Source organism: Orcinus orca, chromosome 5 (genome assembly GCF_937001465.1).
Source record: "Orcinus orca chromosome 5, mOrcOrc1.1, whole genome shotgun sequence".
Classification (NCBI taxonomy): Eukaryota; Metazoa; Chordata; class Mammalia; order Artiodactyla; family Delphinidae; genus Orcinus; species Orcinus orca.
The window spans coordinates 21894363-21902542 of record NC_064563.1 but is presented as its reverse complement, the minus strand read 5'-3'; the positions used below and the strand labels follow the sequence as shown (position 1 = coordinate 21902542).

General features: G+C 32.3%; 1 long non-coding RNA gene across 2 annotated transcripts in view; it reads right to left on the bottom strand.

The window, feature by feature from the left end:
• Positions 1-5844: 5844 nt before the first annotated feature.
• LOC125964453 (uncharacterized) overlaps positions 5845-8180 on the bottom strand; it is a 51990-nt gene continuing 49654 nt past the window's right edge. The window contains exons 4-5 of one of the 2 annotated variants that reach the window (XR_007477493.1): positions 7067-7197; positions 5845-5875 (exon numbers count right to left, since the gene is read on the bottom strand). This is a non-coding gene — a long non-coding RNA (uncharacterized LOC125964453). Of the gene's footprint in view, positions 5876-6540; positions 7198-8180 lie in introns of those variants that run through there. The other variant, XR_007477492.1, reaches the window with a different exon arrangement.

Here is an 8180-nt window from a genome sequence, read left to right as displayed (position 1 = left end):
TTGTATTCCCTTGTTCTTTGACCATAGAAGCAATGTGGCAATGAACAGTAAGATAATAAAAGTCTTAGGACTTCATTCTGGATATTTTCTTTTGACTTATCTTCTTGTTTATAAATTCTTTCTTCAGTTATATTTAAGCTACCAATAAACCCTCCATCAAGTTCCTGATATAATTTACTATAATTTTTAGATCTGGAGTTTATATTTTGTCCTTTTTTGTAGTTTTTAGGTTTCTGACATTTTCAATTTTCTTGTTTATCTTCTTGAATATATAACATAAATATATTATCATATGCATCTCTCTACTCCATTATCTTGACAACCTGTGATTGTATTTCTACTGACTCTTATTTCTCTTGGTTTTCATTTGTTTTCCTTTAATGTGTTTACAGTTAATTTGGATTGAGGGTCAATAATTTATATGAAATGAAATCTGTTGGGTGGCTAGAACATTTGCAATCAAAAATAACTTAATTGCCCTCAGGCTTTAGTACTTGCTAGGGAGGGTCTACTTTTAGGTTCCCTTCTTCCTAGATAATAGCCTTTCAAAGTCGTATTTCAGAGAGTGTTTTCTGGCAGATGCTGTAATACAGTGTTGATCCTCCTAGTTTGGAGGCTGGTAGAAATTTTTCTCAGATTATTAGTTTCTCAGCTTCTTGGCAGATGAATCTAATGCAAAGGTGATAATCCCCAATATAGTGCATCAACCTGGCTATATGTCTTTTCCTGAACTGTGACTTCGTGAGTCCTCACTGCTTTTTTAATTATCTCATGTATTGAAGCAGGTTTTAAAAAATATTTTATCTAGGCTTTCTAGGTGTTCTCAGTGAGAGGTTGGTTCAAGTCACTTATTCCAACATTACTTAGAAGCAGAAGTTCTGCATTCATATTTCTTTGCATTCTTATGAAAATTTAAAGGAAAGGCAAAATATGAATTTATCACTGTTTAAAATTTTCTTTTATATGTATGTATTAGTTTTCATAGACTACATATAAGATTTTATTTTTTACCGGGAAATTTCAAGTTGTTTTTATTTGATTGTTCACAGGTTCCATGTCCAGCTCTTTAGGACACATTATGTTCAGACTGGCAAAATGTTCAGGTTCAACAGTCTGCTCTTTCCTGTATTGGGTTGGCCAAAGGTTCATTCGGGTTTTTCCGTAACATGTTATGGAAATATGTGAATTACTAGTTAAGAATGGAGTAAGACCATTGCAAAATTATTCATTAGTAAATTATATTTTTAAATTATAGTTCAGAGTTCTTTGGTAATATACAAGAGAAACTAACTATGATTGCCAAGAGCCTTGGGCAGTTCCAAGGATTTCAGAAATGGTACCTAATGAATAGACTCTTCAGGGGAACTCTTTGGGTTGACGATAGTCCAAACATTTTTATACATTGGGCCTCTCTGCATAAAACACTTGTTTTGCCTTGGAGTCCTATCAACAAGGAAAAGTATGACAACATTTTTTACATAACTATTTACTGAGTAACACCCTTTTTTTTTTTCAAAAAAAAGAAGTTATAGTTTCCTCATTTATTGTAGAGTCATAACAACTCTGCAAGACAAATATTATACTTTTCATGTTATACAGAAGTTAAATAACTTGTTTATTTCCCTGGAGTCAGAGAAATGAGTAATATTGGTCTGTCTTGGGAAGAAAAAATTGGTTTAAAGACTTTAATGTTCCTAAGATCATAGGATCAGTAAATGACAAACTGGGATTTCCACTTTAAGTCTTTCTTTTATGCCACATTATCTCCTTACATTTGGGGACAGCCTGTTTTCATGAAATTCAGAAGAAAAAGTTACAATAAAAAGTAAGCTTTCTCTGTTGACCTTAAAAGAACGATGTAATATTGAAAGCAATCTTGCCACTATGTTCATTTTTTCACCTCATCTTTAGGATTATGATCTGTATTGTGTTATATCTATCTTACAAGAACGTTAATAGTATTTTTTTTAAATGGACGCAAAATAAAATAGTATAAAAATCTGTATATTCCAGAATACAGCTATTAAATCATGTTACTGGACATAAAGACAATGAGATCTACTACTGATGTGGGATAATGGTAACCATTGATTAAAGTAAGTCATTATAAGCTCATTAATAAAGCTGTGGTTTTTCATACTTGGACAGATCTCTTTAGGGAAACTTCTAGATTAAAAATAAATTTTATTATTTTAGCTGAGAGCAAGCCTTTCTAAAGTCACAGGAATTATATAGCCAATTTGTAGTGCTAGTTACCGGTAATATTAGAAATCCCCAAAAGCCAAACTAATATTCTCTAGCCAAGCTTATAAGAATATGGGATATCCTCAAATGGTTACTTTCTCTATGCTTGGCTTCCAAACATTCTTCAAAAGTCATCTCATCTAGTAGCTAAGTATTTGTTTTATTTCACATGATTTTTTTTTCATCTACAATGAGGTAAATTTGGTAACCAATAACCGAACCAATAATTTCAATAATTTATGTGTCACTTTATTTATTTAAGGTATGTGTTATTTATAAACTGATGCTTGAAAATCTCTACCTAATCAAAATCATGAGCATGGTAACTATTTTTTTTAGTTTCCTCCATGAAACTAAAAAATGTAATTTTCTACATGTAATTTTCTACAAACTTTCTAAGTCAGATGCTTTATTTTGTCATATTCTTGAGTGATAATAATTTAATTTTAGCATTTCTTTTATTTATATTTTAAAATCTCACATCCTAATAGAGTATTATATTAAAATTATTCTTTTAAAATTATAGCATAGCAAAATTGAGCTATTTGTAATGAGGTGGATGGACCTAGAGTCTGTCATACAGAGTGAAGTAAGTCAGAAAAAGAAAGACACATATATATGGAATTTAAGAAAAAAAAATGTCATGAAGAACCTAGGGGTAAGACAGGAATAAAGACACAGACTTACTAGAGAATGGACTTGAGGATATGGGGAGGGGGAAGGGTAAGCTGTGACAAAGTGAGAGAGTGGCATGGACATATATACACTACCAAACGTAAAATAGATAGCTAGTGGGAAGCAGCCACATAGCACAGGGAGATCAGCTCGGTGCTTTGTGACCACCTAGAGGGGTGGGATAGGGTGGGTGGGAGGGAGGGAGATGCAAGAGGGAAGAGATATGGGAACATATGTATATGTATAACTGATTCACTTTGTTATAAAGCAGAAACTAACACACCATTGTAAAGCAATTATACTCCAATAAAGATGTAAAAAAAAAATTATAGCATAGTGAGACTCTATTGGATAGCTATACACATTAAACCTATTTTCAAAATCTGCAAGTACAAATTGTAGATTTCAGTGTACAATTAGACATAAGTGCTTTTTCCACTAATATAAATTTTAGAAATGCTAGATTGTTAAGAATGTAAAACTAAACTATTAAATGCAGAGTTATTTGATAAAAATACATTGATTTTTAAATTATTAATAAGGCTTTTTGTGAAATGAAATAACTACTGGGAATGGGGGCCAAGTGTTTTCAAAAGATGAAACGGTACTTGACTGGAGGTTCTCCTGGCAAACTTGGTGCATCTTGGTAGGTACATCTGATGTGAGTCAGGTAAGGTCCAGAAGTCACACAAGCGATGGACCACAGAGAAGGATGGAAAGGAGAGTACGCCACAATCTTCTATGCCAACCAGAAAAGGAATACATCCTACAGATGTGAGGGTAAAGTTCAGGGACTTTACATGCTGAGGTAGCCCTAGAATTCTGTTTCTAAATATCATCTAAACACTTATATTTGATTTTTGTGTCATATTTTATGTTCATGAAAGTTTCATTATATCTTGCTAAGGGTACTATTTTTCTGTATTTAAAAGAGAGTGATTTTGCTGTCTAGCAATATTACCTGAGACTAATTACATAGACATTTTAGTGTTTCATTTCCCTGAGATAGTTATTATAATATTACACTTAGGTTATTTCTTAATTCTCTTCACTTAATTCTTACCCCTTAAGGAGTGCATTATTATCCTCCTTATAAAAGCTTATGTTTGGTGAGGTAAATTTCCTTTAGACAATGTATTAGAGGAACCATTTTCTAAACACATATTTTTTTGACTGAAGTCTATCTTTTTTGCAACTCATCACTATGGAAAAAGTATTTTGTTTCCCAAAAGCTGAGAATACTTTCAAGCAATGTGCTCTTTTCTCTACCTAGAGATTGTGTAACCAGTCATCACTCTAAAGTGAGTCTACCTTTAATTTTGTTTTTTTAAATCGTCCAGAGGTGGTTTTATCATTCCCTCTATTTTATTTTTAATTTCTTGTTTATGATGTATTTGCAAAATGGCTGAGTAGGTGGTTGAACATGAATGAAATTGTATGTTTTATTGGGGATTAAATCTGTAAGCTTAACCTCAATAACACCTTGCTTTTAATCTTAGTGGTGCTATTTTTGCACCAAAAATCATTATACATATTTTTCACTATTATAGAATGGCTGAGCCTGGATAGCCCTTGAAAAAATATATCTTTGGCCTGCCACGTTTTTTCATTATTTTCTATGGTCCTTCATGTCTTTTTCTCTTTCTCCCAGCCTATTTCATCCCATGTCATGTTTTTCCACAGTCTGGTTACCATTTTTAAAATGTTAACTGAACATATTTTTTAAAATATGGTTTTACTTAAAATTCTGAAGAATGAAACTATAACACTAAAGTATCAAGTGATAGAGTTAGATTTTAGATGCCTTCCTTGGTGCCCCCTTAAACACATATAAGTGGCTGCCTAATCTACTAAACTATGCATTTCTTGAGGAAAAGAATTTAAGTACATTTGTTTTTGTATAAATCGGTATGTGTGTGTGTACTCATATATACATGTATGAGCATAAGACTAATTTTATGCATCACTACATTTACATATATACTAGCAGGTTATTGTAAATGTGTTTGAATAAAAATCTAATTTATCTTATCAACTATCCATAAGACAAGTCCTAATTTGAAATAATTTAAGGAGGACTTTGAGAAAACAAACATATCATCCTTAACATATACAAAGCAAATATTTCATTGAGGCAGATAAATATCAGAATAAAACTTACAGAAAATATCAGAAGTCAAAAAAATCATAGATCTTTCAGCCAGTTCCACATTAATTTAGGATTAAAAAGCAAATCTAGGTTTTATTCAGACATCATTCTCATCCTATTATATTCAGTGTTAGTTGCACCATCTAAATTAAAGATAATTAAAATTTTTAGTTCAGCAATTTGTTAATAGCACTCATGAGGAAAAAATTATACAAACTGATAAAAACCAATGTTTTCTTTTGTTATTTCAAAGTTATTTGCCAACAGGAGGTTTAAAAAAGAACATGCAAATGGGAAAACTGTACCAACTAACTACTATATTTAAATGAAATCTATTTACCTTTTATCCAGTCTGAATAGATGCTTTTTAATTATTGCTAATTGTTTAAGAAGGCTTTGCATCCCCCAGAAGATTTAGTCTGAATAAATTTAATTCCTTTAAAATCTCCTTCAGTTACAGGCAAATACAGTAAGAAGCCCCATAGATATGGCGGTAAATAGTCATAAAGGCAGAAACATTTAAATAAGTAGAGCAAGGAAGTCTTCCCCAAAAGAGGCAGAAAAGCTATATGGTTAGGATGTAAGAGCCAAACATGAAACACAGAGTTGAAACATTTGAGATGGCTGTGAAAAAGGTCTATGTTCACTTGTCAAAGAATGCGCTGGGGCAGACGAAATCATATGAATAGTTCTTTCACAGGTCACAGCGTCCATTCAGCCTGTGACATTGTTATTACCCACAGAAATAGATGTGCCTAATTAATATTCTGAACATACCTGGGAGAACATTCTTAAGGAAATCATCCTCTGGTGGTTTGAGAATTAAAAAAAAGAAAGAAAGAAAACAGTAAGCATTAAAAATTGGATCTAGATAACAAAGTCAACTGCTTTCAAAGTTTAATGCCAGCTGCAAATAGGAGTCTTGTTTGTGTACATTTCTTGGTATAAATGGTTGTGCCTTGTGAAATAAAGTTCAACAGTAGTTTGAATTTATTAGTAATTATATTCTTGCCATTTCAATAAATAACAGGCAAAAGTCAGCTACAGAAAGTTTGTCATAGTAAACTGTGCAAATTCATATAATAATGAATAATGTAGCAATTTATAAATTGAGCATTTATTAATGTAAAATTCTTAGAGTGAAAATACAGTATCAGGAAAAAGAATTTAGTATTTTCTTGAAAAAGTAGGTATGTCATTGATTGGAGAAACAATCACCTGGAAATAATGTTTAAGATATTTCTAAATAAATTATTAATTTTCAATATATGATTAAATCTAAATTTCTCATACACAGCTACAATACAATAAGCCATGAACTTCTCAGCTTTTTTATTTTGCACATTTTACATTTACAATAGCATTTATGGAAGATTAATTATAATTATGCTTAAAATTTTACTTTTGCAAATTGGGATCTAAAACCATAATTAATTTAAAAATATAATAAAAAATAGACTGTAGGACAAATTTTATGAGCTATTTTAATATATAAATTTAACATATGCATATTTATATATAAATGGCATATATAAGCCCACATATATGTATAATGCATACATATATACATATACAAATATTAAAGAACTGAGGATAACACTATAAAATATTCAATAAAACAAGACAAAGGTACTTACTGAAGAATTTAGTAGTTAACGTACTTTATCCTGTTTACATACCTGCATTTAACAAAGTAATACATTCTGAAATGGGAGTCAGGTGTTTAGTGCCCAAACTTAATACAGTACGTATAAAACAAAATCCCTATTGAAATGAATGGAGCCATTCATTTCCCAGACACAAAAAGCTGTAGTTTCTTTGTCTTGCTACTTTAAGGCCCCTTGGTAGCATTTTTCCTTTTTTATGGTGCTTTAGGTATAGATGCTTCTCTGCTCAAAAATCATGAAAAAACTACAAGTAGCAAATACCTAAATATGTAACAGGTGTATAAGTGCTCCTCAGGATAAATAGATTATGGACAATTAATGGTCATCGTACCTCTGTCTTCATTTCCACTTGTTCCTGTAGAGTACACTAGTGGCTTATTAGGAATATAACCAAAGCAGTAACACAAATTCCAGGTTCAAAGTTAACTGAGGAAAATCTGGTTCCTTGCTTCTTGAGTGTTCCTTGTGAAAAGAACAATAAGCAATGCAGAAACAAAGTCATAAATGAGTATCATTCAAGGGACCACTTACAAAAAACCCATGTTATATTTTTGTCTGGTTGTAAGTATATTTCAAATTGGATGATCAAAGGAGGATTTAACACCACTTCAAAAGTTGTTAAATGCAATAGGTGGTCCTTGTTTGGATTATGATTCAAACAAATCAAACCAAATGTGATCATGTTATGAAAAAAGAAATCAAAGAAATTTGAGCACATTGGATATATGATGACATTTTAAAAATTATCTTTTTTAGTTGTGAGAATGAAATTGTGCTTTGGATTTTTTTAATTTGTGGGTGAAATGATGTATTGTCTGGAATTCCTTCAAAATAATTGGAATGGCGAGTAGAAAGTGGGTCGATGTATTGTGGTGATATTTGAAATATGTTCAAAAATTCTTTGATATGCCTCCTTTCAAGATGTGGAGCTTGATTCCTCTCTCCTTGTGCGTGGGATGTGTGTCATGACTTACTTCTAGCAAGCAGAGTATGGCAGAAATGACAGTGTGTGATTTCCAACACTAAGTTACAAGAGTCATTGAGCCTTCCTTTTTGTACTCTCTCTTGTAGATCCTGCTCTGTGGGGAAACAGTGGCTGTCATGAGGACATTCCAGCAACGCTATGTAGTGAAGAAGTGAGTCTTTCTGCCAACAACCCCTGAGGACCTGAGGCCTCCTGCCAAAAACCATGAGAGAGAATCACCTCGGAAGTGAATCCTGTGGCCCTGACCCTACTACAGATGACCACAGTCCACGCCAACAGCCTGACTGCAAATTCGACTGACTCTCAGAGCCGCCCAGCTAAGGTGCTCCCAAATTTGTGACCCACAGAAAAGGCGATGATAAATGTTTACTGTTTCAAGCTACTAGGTTGTTGTTGTTTGTTTGTTTTTGTAGCAACATATAACTAACAGTATCTATGAAACCAGATTCTCTATCTGTTG